At 41.1% G+C, this 15,514-nt stretch overlaps 1 pseudogene; it reads right to left on the bottom strand.

The window, feature by feature from the left end:
• Positions 1-12,418: 12,418 nt before the first annotated feature.
• On the bottom strand, positions 12,419-15,059 carry LOC101609082 (annotated as a pseudogene).
• Between the last annotated feature and the right edge of the window lie 455 nt (positions 15,060-15,514).

The following is a 15,514-nucleotide window of genomic DNA, read 5'->3' as shown; positions in this document are numbered from 1 at the left end:
CAGGGGAATTAAAAAAAAAGAAAGATAATTAATGATGGAGTGAGATGAATTGATTGAAAGAACTGGGAAGGAATTTTTCAATGATTACTTGTTAAAAATGCCTTTTGAGTGGTACTTAGATCAGAATGTTAAAGTATATAAATAAAGGTGTGCGCATGTAAAAAAAAAGAAAGAAAGAAAAAGAAAAAAATTTTTAAGCTAAACCTAAACACCATGCCTAAAGTTGAAGGTTCTTAAACTGTTTACAAACTTTAAGAAACAAACAAAAAAAAAATGAATTTTCAGGCTAAAATATGTTGGGATAGCTTGCTTAAGTTTTATCACATTTAAGTCATGGGTAAAACATAAAATTGTTTTATGCTTATAAAAATTTCTGTGGTACATAAAATCAATAGCTATCAAGTTTAAGCCAAAATAACTGGTTGTCGAATAATATTTTTTTTCTTTCAAAAAATTTTATCAAGGATTATATTAATATTTAGTTAACTATTTTGGTTCAAAAAAGACCAGATTCTACTCTATTGTATGTAAAGTAACTGTTTCAATTTTTGCATCTTAAGTCCAGTGCTTATAACAAAATTAACTCTTAAGACATATTCCTTACTTTAGGGTACAGCCTCATGCTCAAACAATGGTCCTCATCTGAAAAAAAAAATATATATATATATGTAATAATATAATATATAATATATAATGTCATATATATATATATATATATATATATATATATATATTTAAACATACCCTCCAAAAGTTAAAAATGGGGGATTTATGTCCCATAAAAGGCTCTCCAAGAAATATCCTTCATCATGCCTTGTTTGTCCTAAACTTTTTAACCCTTGATACTCAGCTAAATTCAGCTGCTGATCGCTTTTGACACACAAATACAAAAAGTACCTTTGCCAAAGCCATGTGGAAAGATCCTTTAACCTTAAAATGGAATGGCCCAGACCCAGTACTCATTTGGGGTCGAGGATCAGTATGCTTGTTTGTCACCAAAGAAAATGCTGCAAGATGGCTGCCAGAGAGACTTGTAAAACAGGCTGATGATCCTCCAATGACATCTCCCATATCTAGGGAAGAAACACTTCCCTGAAAAAAAATCTCCCTTTTTTCCTAACAGGACAAAGGTGGAACGACCTCTACTTATCTTAATCCTCTTACTCACAATTGGACCCGTTATTACAAATAAAATCATGTCTTTTGTATGTCAACAGATTGAAGCCATTAAGATGCAGCCTTTACAGTTACATTATCACAGACTGGAGCTGGCAGATCAAGGCATTGCCACTGAAGACCTACCACCTGCAGTTGTCACTCTCCCTTGATCTGACATTCTGTACTCATTTACTATACTGTGTACATTCTGTACTCATTTACTATACAGCTGTCCTCTATACCTCTGCTATTGCTGCAGTCTACCTGTCATGGCCAAATAGCTACCCCTTCTATGGGAACTGCATGAGGATCCAGACCTATGCATGTCGGCTCACAATGAAGTGAGTGAAGTGATATGAGCACAAAAGTGGGTGCTATGCAAAGCACTGCAAGGGAAGGTCCTTATCCGACTGCTTCTGGATTCCCTGAGAGGTATACCTGGCTTGCATGGAGGATGGTACCATAACCATTATCACTAAGGCCATACCTCGCTCTCTGGCCACATAGGCCCTGCCTCTCCTCCCCAAAAGGTACCAAGGGCCAAAAATTGTTGGATAAAGACATCCCATGGGAGGAGTCAGGTCCCTATTCCCCCAGTTGGTTAATGTCCACCACTGCAAAGCAGGCCTCTCCCTCTTTTTGTATAAATGAAGGGAGGAGATGTTGGGAGCTGTGAATCAAACTGCGGCCATGTTAACAGAAAAAAGCCATATAGCAAGTTAAGTTTCTACTTCCTCACCTAATGTTCTACTACCAAGGGATCGTACACTTGGCTGAATACTCCCCCATGCTGCTGGTAGCTGATGAAGAAACAAAGGCATTGTAGCCCACCGCTGAATAGCGGGCCTCCCCCTCTTTTGTATAAAAGAAGGGAGGAGATGTCAGGAGCAATAGAGAAAAAGCCTCTCCATTTTGCCTGGGCTTGCTCATAAGCTGACTCATTACTCAGAAAGCTGGTCCATCCAGCTTTCTGTGAGGTACTTCTGGAATGTCGGTCAGCAGACTGCTAACAGAATCTTATTTTTTGCAAAAGGCCAGATTATGGTCAGGATGTGAAGCCTGGTGCAGTCAGGATGTTAAGCCATTGAGGCAAGATTGGATGAACACCTGATTAAATCCCCTCTAGGTTTACTGACAATTCCAGAGCCCTAAATCATGTCAGTCAGCTTATTCCCCCTTTTTTCTTCCCCTATATAACTGCTGTGTAAAAAACAATGACTCTGAGGCCTTGACAAACATCTAGCATGGTCTCCTTCTTGTGTCTGTTTGCCTTTTCTCATTCAGGTTAACTTCCCCTCGGGTCCTTGTTCAACTCCCCACTGGTCAGGGCAATTCTCCATCATATCCCCTCGCCATCTCAATCATTCTACTTACATATATATTCCTTTCTCTTCCCTTTATATGTTCTTTTTAACTTACTGGCCTCTGCTACTGAGTTTTTCCTTCTCTCGCAGAAGCCCAATCATCTGTAGCTAGGATCAACATATGAGGGAGAACATGTGGTACTTGGCTTTCTGGGCCTGGGTTACCTCACTTAGTATAATCCTTTCCAAATCCATCCATTTTTCTACAAATTTCATAAGTTCATTTTTCTTTACCGCTGAGTAGACCTCCATTGTATAAATGTGCCATATCTTCATTATCCACTCATCAGTTGAGGGATATCTAGGCTGGTTCCGTTTCCCAGATATTATAAATTGAGCAGCAATAAGCATAGTTGAGCACATACTTCTAAGGAAATGAGATGAGTCCTTAGGATCTATGCCTAGGAGTGCTATAGCTGGGCCATATGGTAGATCAATCTTTAGCTGTTTTAGGAACCTCCACACTGATTTCCACAATGGCTGGACCAGATTGCATTCCCACCAACAGTGTAGAAAGGTTCCTCTTTTTCCACATCCCCGCCAACATTTATGATCATTTGTTTTCATAATGATAACTTGATCTCTTCCTTTCCAATTTGTATCCCTCTTATGTGTGTCTCTTCCCTTATTGGAAGCTAAGATTTCCAGAACTATATTAAATAAAAGTGGGGACAGTGGACACCTTATCTTGTTACTGATTTTAGTGGAAAAGTTTCCAGTTTTCCCTCATTGAGTAATATGTTGACAGTAGGCTTGTCATAAATCACATTTATTATATTGTGATATGTTCCTTCTATTCCCAGTCTCTGTAGGACTTTTATCATGAAGGGATCTTGGATGTTGTCAAATGCTTTCTCTGCATCTAATCAGATGATCATGTGATTTTTGCCCTTCAATCCATTTATATAATATATTACATTTATAGAGTTACGTATATTGAACCATCCCTGCATCTCTGGGATGAAGCCTACTTGGTCAGGGTTAATGATCTTTCTGATATATTCTTGTATTCTGTTTGCCAATATTTTGTTGAGAATTTTTGCATCTATATTTATGAAGGACAGTGGTCTGTAATTTTCTTATTTTGTTCTAGCTTTGCCTGGTTTTGGTATCAGGGTGATGCTGGCTTCATAGAAGGAGTTTGGTAGAATTATTTCTTTTTCTATTTTATGGAAAAGCTAAGAAGCAATGGTGTTAGCTGTTTCTTGAAGGTCTGGTCGTACTCAGCAGTGAATCCATCTGGGCCTCGGCTTTTTTTAGTTGGGAAATTTTTTGATAACTGTTCTGATCTCCATGCTTGTTATAGGTCTATTTAAGTGATTAATCTCATCTTTATTTAATTTAGGTAGGTCATAGTAATCAAGGAAATCATCCATTTTCCTTTAGATTTTCATAATTTGGGGAGTATATGCTTTTACAGTATGTCCCTATGATTTTTTAAATTTCTCTGGCATCTGTTGTGATGTACTTTTTCCATCTCTAATTTTATAAATTTGTGTCACTTCTTTCTTTGTTTTGGTCAGATTTGTGAAGGGTTTATCAATCTTGTTTATCCTTTCAAAGTACCAACTCTTTTTTTAATCAATTCTTTGGACTGCTTTTTTTTGTTTCTATTTCATTAATTTCTGTCCTAATCTTTATTATTTCTTCCCGTCTACTGATTTTTGGTGTGTCTTGTTCTTCTTTTTCCAAGGTTTAAGGTGAAGCATTTGGTAATTTACTTGAGACCTTTCTAATGTCTTAATGTAGGCACTGAAAGCTATAAATTTCCCTTTTAGAATTGCCTTCATTATGTCCCAGAGATTTTGGTATGTGGTGTTCTCATTATCATTTGACTCTATAAATTTTTTGATTTCCTTCTTGATTTCTTCATTGACCCATTCACCATTTAGTAGTGTATTATTTAGTTTCCATGATTTTGTGTATGCTCTATAGCCTTTCTTGGTATTGATTTGTAGTGTGACTTGATTGTGGTCAGATAGAATACAGGAATTATTTTACTTTTCCTGAATTTGTTAAGATTTGCTTTGTGTCCTATTATATGGTCTATTTTAGAGAATGTTCCATGTGCTGCTGAAAAGAATGTATATTCTGCAGCATTTGGATAAAATGTCCTGTATATATCTGTTAGGTCCATTTCTTCTATGATCTCATTTAGTCCAGATGCCTCTCTGTTTATTTTTTCCCAGGATGAGCTATAAATTGATGAGTGTGGGGTGTTGAAGTTACCCACTACCACTGTGTTTGGTGTTATCTGTGACCTTAGTTCTAATAGTGTTTGTTTGATGAGTTTGGGAGCACCCATGTTAGATGCATATATGTTTAGGATTGTAATGTCCTCCTGTTGGAGTGTGCCGTTAATCAATATAAAGTGACCTTCCTTATCTTTCTTGACTAACGTTGGACTGAAATTTACCTTGTCAGATATTTGGATAGCAACCCCTGCTTGTTTTCTAGACCCATGTGCTTGAAATACCATTTTCCAACCTTTCACCCTAAGATAATGTCCGTCCTTTGTAGAAAGGTGAGTTTCTTGGAGACAGAAAATTGTAGGATCCTGCTTTTTAACCCAGTCTGCAAACCTGTGTCTTTTGGTTGGGGCATTGAGGCCATTGATATTAAAAGATATTATTGAAAGGTGTGTATTTATGTTTGACATTTTGTGTGTGTGTGTGGTTCCGGTTCTACCTTTGCTTTCTTGTTTTAACTAGTATTTGAGTATTGCTTATTTTTTCCAGGTTCCTTTATGTGTTCTTTTCCTTCTCTTCAGCATGGAGGATTCTTTCATGTGTTTTCTGTAGAGCTGGTTTTGTCTTCAAATACTTCTTTAGCCTGCTTTTGTCATAGAATGTCCTTATGTCTTTGTCTATTTGAATGGATAGCTTTGCAGAATAACGTAACCTTGGTTGACAGTTGTTATCTTTCAGAACTTGGAATCCATCACTCCAATCCCTTCTGGCTTTTAAAGTTTGTGTTGAGTAATCTGCTGTAATCCTGATGGGCTTTCCTTTGTAGGTAACTTGATTTTTCTCTCTAACTGCTTTCAATAATTTTTCTTTGGATTGTGTGTTTGGTAGTTTGATTATAATATGGTGAGGAGAAGTTGTTTTCAGGTTTTGTCTAGCTGGTGTTCTAAAGGCTTCTTGTATCTGCATTGGCACCTCTTTCCCAATTTGGGGAAAGTTTTCTTCTATGCTTTTGTTGAGGATGCCTACTATGCCTTTGGAGTGAAATTCTTCTCCTTGTAATATGCCCTGAAATTTTGCGTTTGATATTTTCATAGTGTCCCAAATATCTTGAGATTTCCATTCATACTTTTCTATTAGTTTGTCTTTCTCTTTGTTGGACTGTATTAGATCTGCCACCTCGTCTTCTAGCTTAGATATTCTGTTCTCTCCTTCATCCATTCTACTGGTGAGACTTTCTCCAGTGTTTTTTACTTCATTAACTGTGTTCTTCATTGCTAGTAATCCTGACTGGTTTTTCTTTATTATTTCTATCTCCTTATTTATATCTTGTATTGACTTCTTTATTTCATTAAATTGGTGTCCGTGTCATCTTTGATTCCTTTGATTTTCTCTTTGATTCCTTTGATTTCTTCTTTGACTTCTTTGAACATACTTATACTCATTCTTTTGAAAACTTTCTCAGGCATTTCCTCTAACTCATTCTTACTGGATGTCATTTCTGATGCATTAATACATTTTGTTAGATTTATATTGTCCTGATTTTTGGTTTTTCTTGTGTTATAATGTACATATTTTTGCATCTTGGTTTAAGTTAATGCTTGGATTTTCTAGTTAGCTGGGTATTCTTAGCTATATCAATTGATCTGATGTTACATAGCTTCAGGATAAGAGATTAAGATGTTAGGTGTGGCTCTTTGCACTCTCAGAGTATCTACAAAAGTGTTCATAGGGGTTGAGTTTGCCTAATATGGGTGTATTCAAGTAGGCTGAGTGGAACAACATACAGGTACATTCTAAAATTTAACTAACCACTGTAAACATTCAATCAAAAATAGTACTGAGTATTTATGCAAGAGTCGGTATTATAGCTACCAGATCCTCTATCCACAAGAGTTTAAGGGCTGGAAAGATGGTGTAGCAGTTAAGCACTTGCCTGTGAAGCTGAAAGACCCCACTTCGAGGCTCAAGTCCCCAGGACCCACGTTAGCCAGATGCACAAGGGGGTGCACGCATCTGGAGTTTGCTTGCAGTAGCTGGACACCCTGGCGTGCCCATTCTCTCTCTCACTATCTGCCTCTTTCTCTCTCTGTCACTCTCAAATAAATAAATAAAAATGTTTAAAATCAGTAAATAAATAAATGTTTAAAATAAAACAACTCTGCCTGTCCACCTCCTCGGTCTGCACTCAGTCGTTTCCTTCTCTGGAATTTGGGGACTTTGGATCGCAAACTCTGGCCTCGGCCACAGAGCTTCGGGGTAGGAGGAGTGAGCCCGGGAAGCCGGGAATGGAGTTGGTGTCATTTGAAGACATAGCTGTGGACTTCACCTGGCAAGAGTGGCAGGACCTGGATGTTGTTCAGCAAAACCTCTACAGAGATGTTGTGGTGGTTTGATTCAGGTGTCCCCCATAAACTTAGGTGTTCTGAATGCTAGGTTCCCAGCTGATGGATATTTGGGAATTAATGCCTCCTGGAGGGAGTGTATTGTTGGGGGCGGGCTTATGGGCTTTATAGCCAGTTTCCCCATGCCAGTGTTTGGCACACCCTCCTGTTGCTGTAGTCCACCTTATGTTGGCCAGTGAGTGATGTCCACCCTCTGCTCATGCCATCGTTTTCCCCTGCCATCATGAAGCTTCCCCTCAAGCCTGCAAGCCAAAATAAACCTCTTTTTCCCAGAAGCTACTCTTGGTTGGGTGATTTCTACCAGCAATGCGAACCGGACTGCAACAGTAAAGTGGTACCGAGGAGTGGGGTTGCTGCTGGACACCTGACTGTGTGGCTTTGGCCTTTTGGAGCTGATTTTCAAGAGGAATGTGAAAGGAGTTGAAACCTTGGCCTAAGAGATGCCTTGCAGTGCTGTAAGTACAGCTTGATGGTCTATCCTGGTCAGAGCTGAAAGACCTGAAGGCAGTAAGAACTATGGACTGTGAGGTTTGGCTTATGAGGGTGAGAAAGAGCTTTGCTTGGACTGGGCTTGCAGTTTGTATGAGAAGCTTGCTCTTATGCCCATGTCCTGAGAAGTTGTGCAGGGTTGCTTTGCGTAGAAATGAACTGGTATGAGCAGAGGGATAAGGCACAGAAAGAAAAATCTTTGGGTGAACTGTTTCCCATTCAGCTGCAACTGAGAGATTACAACCTTTGAGACTGGGCTAGCTGACCTGTGCTGAGGCAACAGGAAAAATGTAGACTCTTTTGAAGGGGCCCCAGTGCTCAAGGAGTGTCCTGTTCTTCAAAGTCTGCTTTATTCCCCCCTGGATTAACAAATTGGCACCCTGCCTGGTATCGTGGAGTATAAGAAATACTGGAAAGAGGGTCATTGAGTTTGCAACACGGTCTTGTGGTTTGGAAATGGCCATGGGCAGTGTGAAGTAGGTTTGCTGGTTGCCTGCATAGAGACCCCATGGGGCCATGAGGATGAACCGTGGCTTGCAGTGGAGACCCAGTGGAGACACCGGGACCATGAGATGGCTGCCGAGGAGCTGCCGGTCCCGATGAAGTTTCCCAGGACTGTGAGTAGCCTAGCTGGAGGGGCGGAACTGGAATGCCAGAGACTTGTTGCTGGTTAGAATTATCGGACTTGAAGATTTGTCACTGGTTTGAGTTGCTGGACTTGAAGCTACAGAGTTTGATGTTTGCCCTGGTTGTTTTAAATGTTGTATTGGTTGAATGTTTCTTTGCTATGCCCAATGCCATCTTTTGCAGTGTGAATATTTATTCTGTGCCATTCTGGGTTTTTTGAGGTTATATTTTGGTATTATGGCTAAGTTAAAAGATCTTGAACTATGGGGATGTATGAACATCATTGAGATTGATAAAAACTATGGGGACTTTTAAAGTCAGCCTGAAAGCATTGTATTTTACATCATGTATGGATATCAGTTTATGGGGGCCAGGGGCGGAATGTGCTGGTTTGATTCAGGTGTCCCCCATAAACTTAGGTGTTCTGAATGCTAGGTTCCCAGCTGATGGATATTTGGGAATTAATGCCTCCTGGTGGGAGTGTATTGTTGGGGGTGGGCTTATGGGCTTTATAGCCAGTTTCCCCATGCCAGTGTTTGGCACACCCTCCTGTTGCTGTAGTCCACCTTATGTTGGCCAGGGAGTGATGTCCACCCTCTGCTCATGCCATCGTTTTCCCCTGCCATCATGAAGCTTCCCCTCAAGCCTGCAAGCCAAAATAAACCTCTTTTTCCCAGAAGCTACTCTTGGTTGGGTGATTTCTACCAGCAATGCGAACCGGACTGCAACAGATGTGATGTTGGAAAAGTACACCAGCCTGTTGTCCTTGGGGAACTGTATAACCAAACCAGATTTGATCTTTAAGTTGGAGCACGGACTTGCACCATTGTGTAAAAAAAGATGAAGTTCAGAGTATTCTAGGTAGAGTCTCACCCTAGCTCAAACTGCCCTGGAATTCACTACCCATACATCCTGAGTGCTTGGATTAAAGGTGTGGGCACCGTGCTCTGCTGAAAAATGCTTTTTTATTTTTTATGCATTCCAAAATTTAATTTCATATACAGGTGGTCTTGGAAAATATTATGTGTTACATGTACATAAATTCTCACTTGTCCATTTTCTGTATGTATCAATATTAGAGTTCCATTAGTCAGTTTCTCTGCTGTGAAAAAAAATCCTTAAAAGAAACACCTTTTTATAATGGTTGTTGTATAGAGTATTCAACATAATGATATTTATAGTCACCTGTGAAATTTAGAAGAAAAGAGCATCTGAGATTTCATAAGGGACTAGTACCCTTTTGTGAAATGCCCATGTAGCAGACAGCTTCAGGTTCGCTGAGATTAACTTCCAGACCAAGAATAGTTGTGGAGGAAGGGATATTTATTGAAGCTTACAGATCAAGGGGAAGTTCCATAAATGGCAGCAAGAGCTGGCTTGCCTTCGCAGTACCAAGCAGAAAGAGAGAGGCAAAATCCAAAAGCCACGTAGCACACTTCAGGAACTCCAGCTAGGCACACTTTGCATATCTTTAGATTGAAATCTGAAACCCACCACCACACCTGAAGATCCACACAATGGCACTGACTTAGTGGCTGCAGAATATAAACTACAAACAAATAATCAACTGACTATATTGGGGGTCACCTATTCTATTCAAACCACCACAGTCCATGAGAAGAATGTAGGTGACAAACGTATACTAGATTTATGAAGAATAAGAAATGTGTCAGAGATTTAAAGAGCATTTGAGGCTTTAATGTGAAGGAAATATGAATGATTGTGCAAAGAAAAGTAGAAAATAATCCCTTCTAATTTTCTATATGGAAATACAAGGTAAAGCCATAAGTACAATAGAAAGAGATCTTGTGCCAAACTAGAGGTATCTATAGTGTTAGTAGAAATATTTGTCTCTTACAATGTTTAATTTTAGAGGTTCAGTTCAATACACTGACCTTCAATCTATAACAGCAGACTTACATTAGAGATATGCTAGAAGAAAACATTCATTTGAAATTTTTTTGTTGTTGTTCATTTTTTATTTATTTATTTGAGAGTGACAGACATAGAAAGACAGATAGAGGGAGAGAGAGAGAATGGGCATGCCAGGGCCTCCAGCCACTGCAAACGAACTCCAACGCGTGCGCCCCCTTGTGCATCTGGCTAACGTGGGACCTGGAGAACCGAGCCTCGAACTGGGGTCCTTAGGCTTCACAGGCAAGCGCTTAACTGCTAAGCCATCTCTCCAGCCGTCATTTGAAATTTTTGAAACCTGAAAACAGATAATGCAGGGGACTGGAACATTGAATATTTATGTGTGGGAGATGAACACAAGAAGAAATATTTAATCTGAAGGTGTTAAGTGTAGACTTTCTGATCAAGCTTTCATTAGGGGGCCCAAGGGAGAAGCATTTGGGCATTTCACCCTTCATAGTGAAGAGTTATCCACATAGCTTATTGATGTTAAATAATGGAATGTTATTGATCATGTTGCTTGGCCTTTAGACATTCATTATAGCTTCACATGTTGGGTTGCAATGTGGATCTGAAAATTTTGAATGCAGGGCACTTACATGGGTGGACCCTAACCACTTACTGTGTATGTAGTTGATTTTTCCTTGGGTATTTAAGTCTTTGAATTGAGCTAGAGGCCTTTTTTCTGGTTTGTAATTGTGTGGTACACAGGAGAGATGCCTAGTATTTTTGTCTGTACATAGAGTAAATGTTGGACTCTGTTAAAAAATAAGTTTTAAAAAAAAGAGGTTAAGATTTCTGGTCTCTTGTGGGTTCCAATTCAGCTTGTGACCAAGTGAGACCCTTCCCTGGTGAAATCCCCTTTACCTTTTTGGATGATTTTGATCTCAGTAAAGTAGGCTGCCTGGGTTGCTGGACCACTGTTCTGTTTTCTGTAGCTGTGCACTGGCTTTTCCTGTGGGACAAACCAAGCCTGGAAACTGTGGCCCTTTTAGACCAGCACCGCCACTGCTGGACCCACAGCAGCTGCTGAATCTGCCACTGCTGGACCCGCTGCTGCTGCTGCTGAAGCTGCCACTGCTAGAGCAGCTGTTGCCAGTGCCAGAGCCGCTGCTGTTGCTGCCGCCTCTTCCACAGCTGCTTCTGCTGCTGGAGCTGCTTTGGCCTGCCTGTGTGAGCTCTATCAGATGCTCTGGATCTCTCCTATTTCTCTGCTGCTCTTTTAATTTCTTATACACCTCACTTTTTTAGTAAAAGTGTGTATTTTGCTGGGTTTTCTTTGGCTTTTTCTCCCCTAGGCTGCTTTGGTGTGGTTCCTATGCCACCGTCTTAACCGGAAGACCTCTCGAAAAGGGTTTTCTTTAAGACTATGGCAAACTTATTTCTCTTCCATGTTTTTCTTGTGATTTTTAACAGCTCAGGAGATATTACTTCCAACTTTTGTATTAGCGTTATGTCACCATGACAAATATGTGACTCATAAAGTTTATTTTGTCACATAGATTTTGAGAGTCTGGTCCATGATTGGGTGTTCCCTTTGTTTTAGGGCCTCTGGTGAGGCAGGACATCATAACAGCTTGTACTGTAGTGAGAGGAAATGCCTTCCCTACAGCCAGAGAGTGATAGTCAAAGACCAATAATCCTAATAATTCAGACTAGAATGTCTGAATACCCTTCCACTAGTGTCTAACCACTGTAATTCCACAACCTCTCAGTACTTCTAACCTGGGTACCAAGTTTCTAACACAAAATATTCTCAAGGTCCAAACCATACAACTGTCACAAATTTGCCCAATGGTGATTCTGTACATCTATCATTTCTCATGAATTTAATAGTTGAATTTTCTTTTTCTTTTCTTTTTTTTTTTTTGCTTCTTTGTTTCATTCTGTATTTTAACAAAAGCAAATATTAGGTAACAAAAGTGTGTTGAAGCCCCCTCCACAAAATATTTTCTTTTACTTATCATTTTAGAAATCAGTACCATTAAAGCCTTAAACAGAAAACTAATTCCAATCTGTAAAAGTACAAAAAGGCACATAAAATCCCAGTGCTCTGTACTGTAAAATTCAAGTGTAGCTGAGCTCAGTGTTTCTCCAAATAGTATTAGATCACTGATATTCCCCACAAGCCCAAAGTGGTTTGCAACCTACGCCAAAGCCTCCAGCAAGCACGGTGCTAGTAGACTAGAAAGTTAAATCCTAGCTTCTATATGCTTTTTGGGAATATCAGTTGAAATTGTTTGTATTTGTCCAAAAACCAAGTTCATCCTGAAGTTCAGTCATTGCCTCCACCATACAAGTCGGTGAGCTTCTTGAACTGGGGCCCCAGTCGTTCAGGTAGTCATAGTCCTGTTCACCTCCACTACTTGAGGAATTCAGGGAGCCTGCAGTGGAGCCACTGCCCTCATAGTCAAAGACCCAGAGGGAGTCATAAGGCAGAGCTGTGGGGTCATTGTTGGCTGCTTTAAGGCCTTCATTAATGAAGTCCCCAATGTCTCCAGGGTGTGGGGCTGTATACTGGGGCTCAGCATGGATGGGCTTCTCGTCCAGCCATCGGATTCCCACAGGCTTGATGGCATCTGACTCCACAGTGTCAGGCTGCTGCAGTTGGCTTAAGTCATAGTGCTGGTCTTCCTCTCCTCCACCTTCTTCATCATATTTTAAAATGTTATCTTGCACGACGTCTTCTGGGTCAATTAGAAGCTGCTTGGCCTGGCACTCCTTATCCCAGCGTTTCATCCACACCACAAGCATCAGAACGAGAACAAGCAGATGATGATGCACAGCAGAATGGTGGCTCCCATGCCGAGCCCTGCCCCCACAATCCTGTCCACATCTGTACAGTGTCCTTTAGAGTCACACTGGCAGACTTTCACGCAGAGGATGGAGATGTTGGACTTGGAAGGATTCCCTGAATCTGTGGTTATGATGGGGACTTCATAGATGCCAGCTTCCAGAAATTTTATCTTTAAATTAAGCTGAGCAAAATCACCATTAAGGCTAGTGATGGTCCAGTTTCTCTTAATAGTCACTGGAGACAAAGGGAGATCAAAGGCAAACGGCCCAGCATTTGGATCAGTGTCATAGTCGAGTGCTGTGATGTTAATTGAATTGGAGTCTGGAGTTTCACAAGTCTCTGCCTCTTGAGGTAACATTTGTGGGGCCTTGTCATTAATATCAAGTAAATGGATTTGCAGTGTTCCTGTTCCACTCATCAGAGGAATTCCATTGTCAGAAGCAAGGAAAGTAGCAGTATAGATATTTTTTTTCACATTTGGTGAATCTGTGTCCAAAACAGCAATTGTAGTGATTTGTCCATTTACAGGGTCTATTTTTAGCCAGTTGGCAGCATCAGATAATTTTGTGTATCTAATATTCTGCTGCATGTATGGGTCTGTATCCTGGGCTGTAAATGTAGTCAGCATGGTCCCTGCATGGAGGTCTTCCTGGAGGATGATTCTAGGATTGGGGGCAAAATAAGGGCTTTCATTCACATGGATGACCATGACAGACACAGTTGCTATTGACTGAGGTGGGTGTTGGATTCCCTTGGCTAGTGGCACTTGATTTTCTGCAGCAACCATAAGGACAAACATCCTATTCTTTTCAAAGTCAATTGGTTTTACCACAGTGACTAAGCCATCATTGCTGTTTGAGTCCGTCTGAATGGCAAATCACCCCATGTGATCTCCACCATTGATTCTGTACATGGTGTTCCAGGCTGGCATGTGGGGTTGGTCCTTGGTCACTGTTAGATTGGCTACTATGATGTCCACCCTGTTCTCAGGGACTTCTCCATAGAATGTCATAGCACTAAAGTCTGGGGGATTGTTATTGACGTCTGTCACCGTGATGATGGCTGTGGCGGTGTTTGAAAGGCTGTATGTGGGGTTGCCTTCCATGTCTGTAGCTTGAATTATTAACGTATACTGTTTCACTTTCTCTCGATCAAGTCCAGCTGCCACTGTGATGATGTCACCAGTGTCTTTGTTGATTGTAAACATGTTGGGTGAAGGGTGCTCAGAGCCTGGGACAAGATTCAGTATCTCAACATCCCATTCAGGACATTGGGGTCATCGGCATCAATAGCAGTTACAATCATCGCATAGGTTCCAGGCTTAGATCCCTCTGGGTCGCCGTCATTCCAAACCTAGTGTAGAAACTCAGGCCTGTTATCATTCATATCAATTATGTTGATGACAATGTCGGTGGGGTTCTCCACTGGGTTGCCACTGATATCTACTGCATGCACCCTCAGATGAAACCAGGCGATCTGCTCATGATCCAGAGGCATGGTCACCGACAGCTGTCCTGAGATGGGGTTGATGATGAAGATGCCAGTCGGAGGCTGGTCAGCTCCTGGCCCTGTTATGCTGTATCACAGAGAAAGGTTTGTATCCCTATCAGACTGGATCCTGACAAGCTCCTAAGGAAAAGACCCTCTGGAGTTTTCTGGCAAATTGGTTGGTGGGATGACCCAGTTTCTCTTCTGCCTTTGCAGGGAGCCACCGTTCTTGGAGAGTTGTCTTGGGAATACTATTTCTTCAATTTCATGTGACTCCTTTACAGACTCCTCGGCTAAGGCTGGCCTTAGGCTCAGTTTTACCGCCACTTGCCACTTCTCCTGGGTCTCTTTGTCTCGGGCATGGATCAGGAACTTGGCCCGCTCCGCAGACAGCGGAAGCTCCTCACCGCCTTCACCATGCCATTGCCATCCACTTGGAAGTCGGTTGGCTCACAGCTCTCATACTGCACTTTCCTTTTCCCGTTGCAGCTGCTGAAGTTCGCATTGAGAAGAGGCTGTCCTTCATGAACATCCTTCGACAAGACTGCATTGTAAAACATCTTCAGGAAATCCAGTCTTGCATAACGCGATCTCACCAGAAGCCTCTACAGAAACCTGGAGCAGGGCCGCCAGCAGCGGCAGCAGGGTGCCCGGTGCTCCTGCTCTCCTGCACGTGGAGGCGGAGAGGGACCGAGCCAGGAGCCGGAGGCGGTGGCGGAGGCGGAGGCGGAGGTGGCGGCGGCAGCCTAGTTGAATTTTCTATGAATAACTGTTGTCTCCTCTTCCCATTTATTTTACCTGGTTTTGTATTTATATCAACTTGGAATCATGCTTATTTATTATATTCTGTGATAATTCATTACTATAATGTATTTGTGCCCAAATTGCTCCTATTTTGGCCATTTCCAGTTCCTTTTATTGATGTTAGTTTGATAAACTTCTATAGTATTTGTATGTACTTCCTTATTTTTGACACCAGGTGATATCACAGACTTATTGTATATTCTTTCATTTTCAACTATCCCTTGCACATTTTATTTGAGAAGGGTACTCAGAAGCCAAGATCTCTAAATAGTAACCAAATTT

Source organism: Jaculus jaculus, chromosome 1, assembly GCF_020740685.1.
Source record: "Jaculus jaculus isolate mJacJac1 chromosome 1, mJacJac1.mat.Y.cur, whole genome shotgun sequence".
In the NCBI taxonomy this organism is placed as follows: domain Eukaryota; kingdom Metazoa; phylum Chordata; class Mammalia; order Rodentia; family Dipodidae; genus Jaculus; species Jaculus jaculus.
The sequence above is the reverse complement of the archived record's forward strand: the minus strand, read 5'-3'. Positions and strand labels throughout refer to the sequence as shown.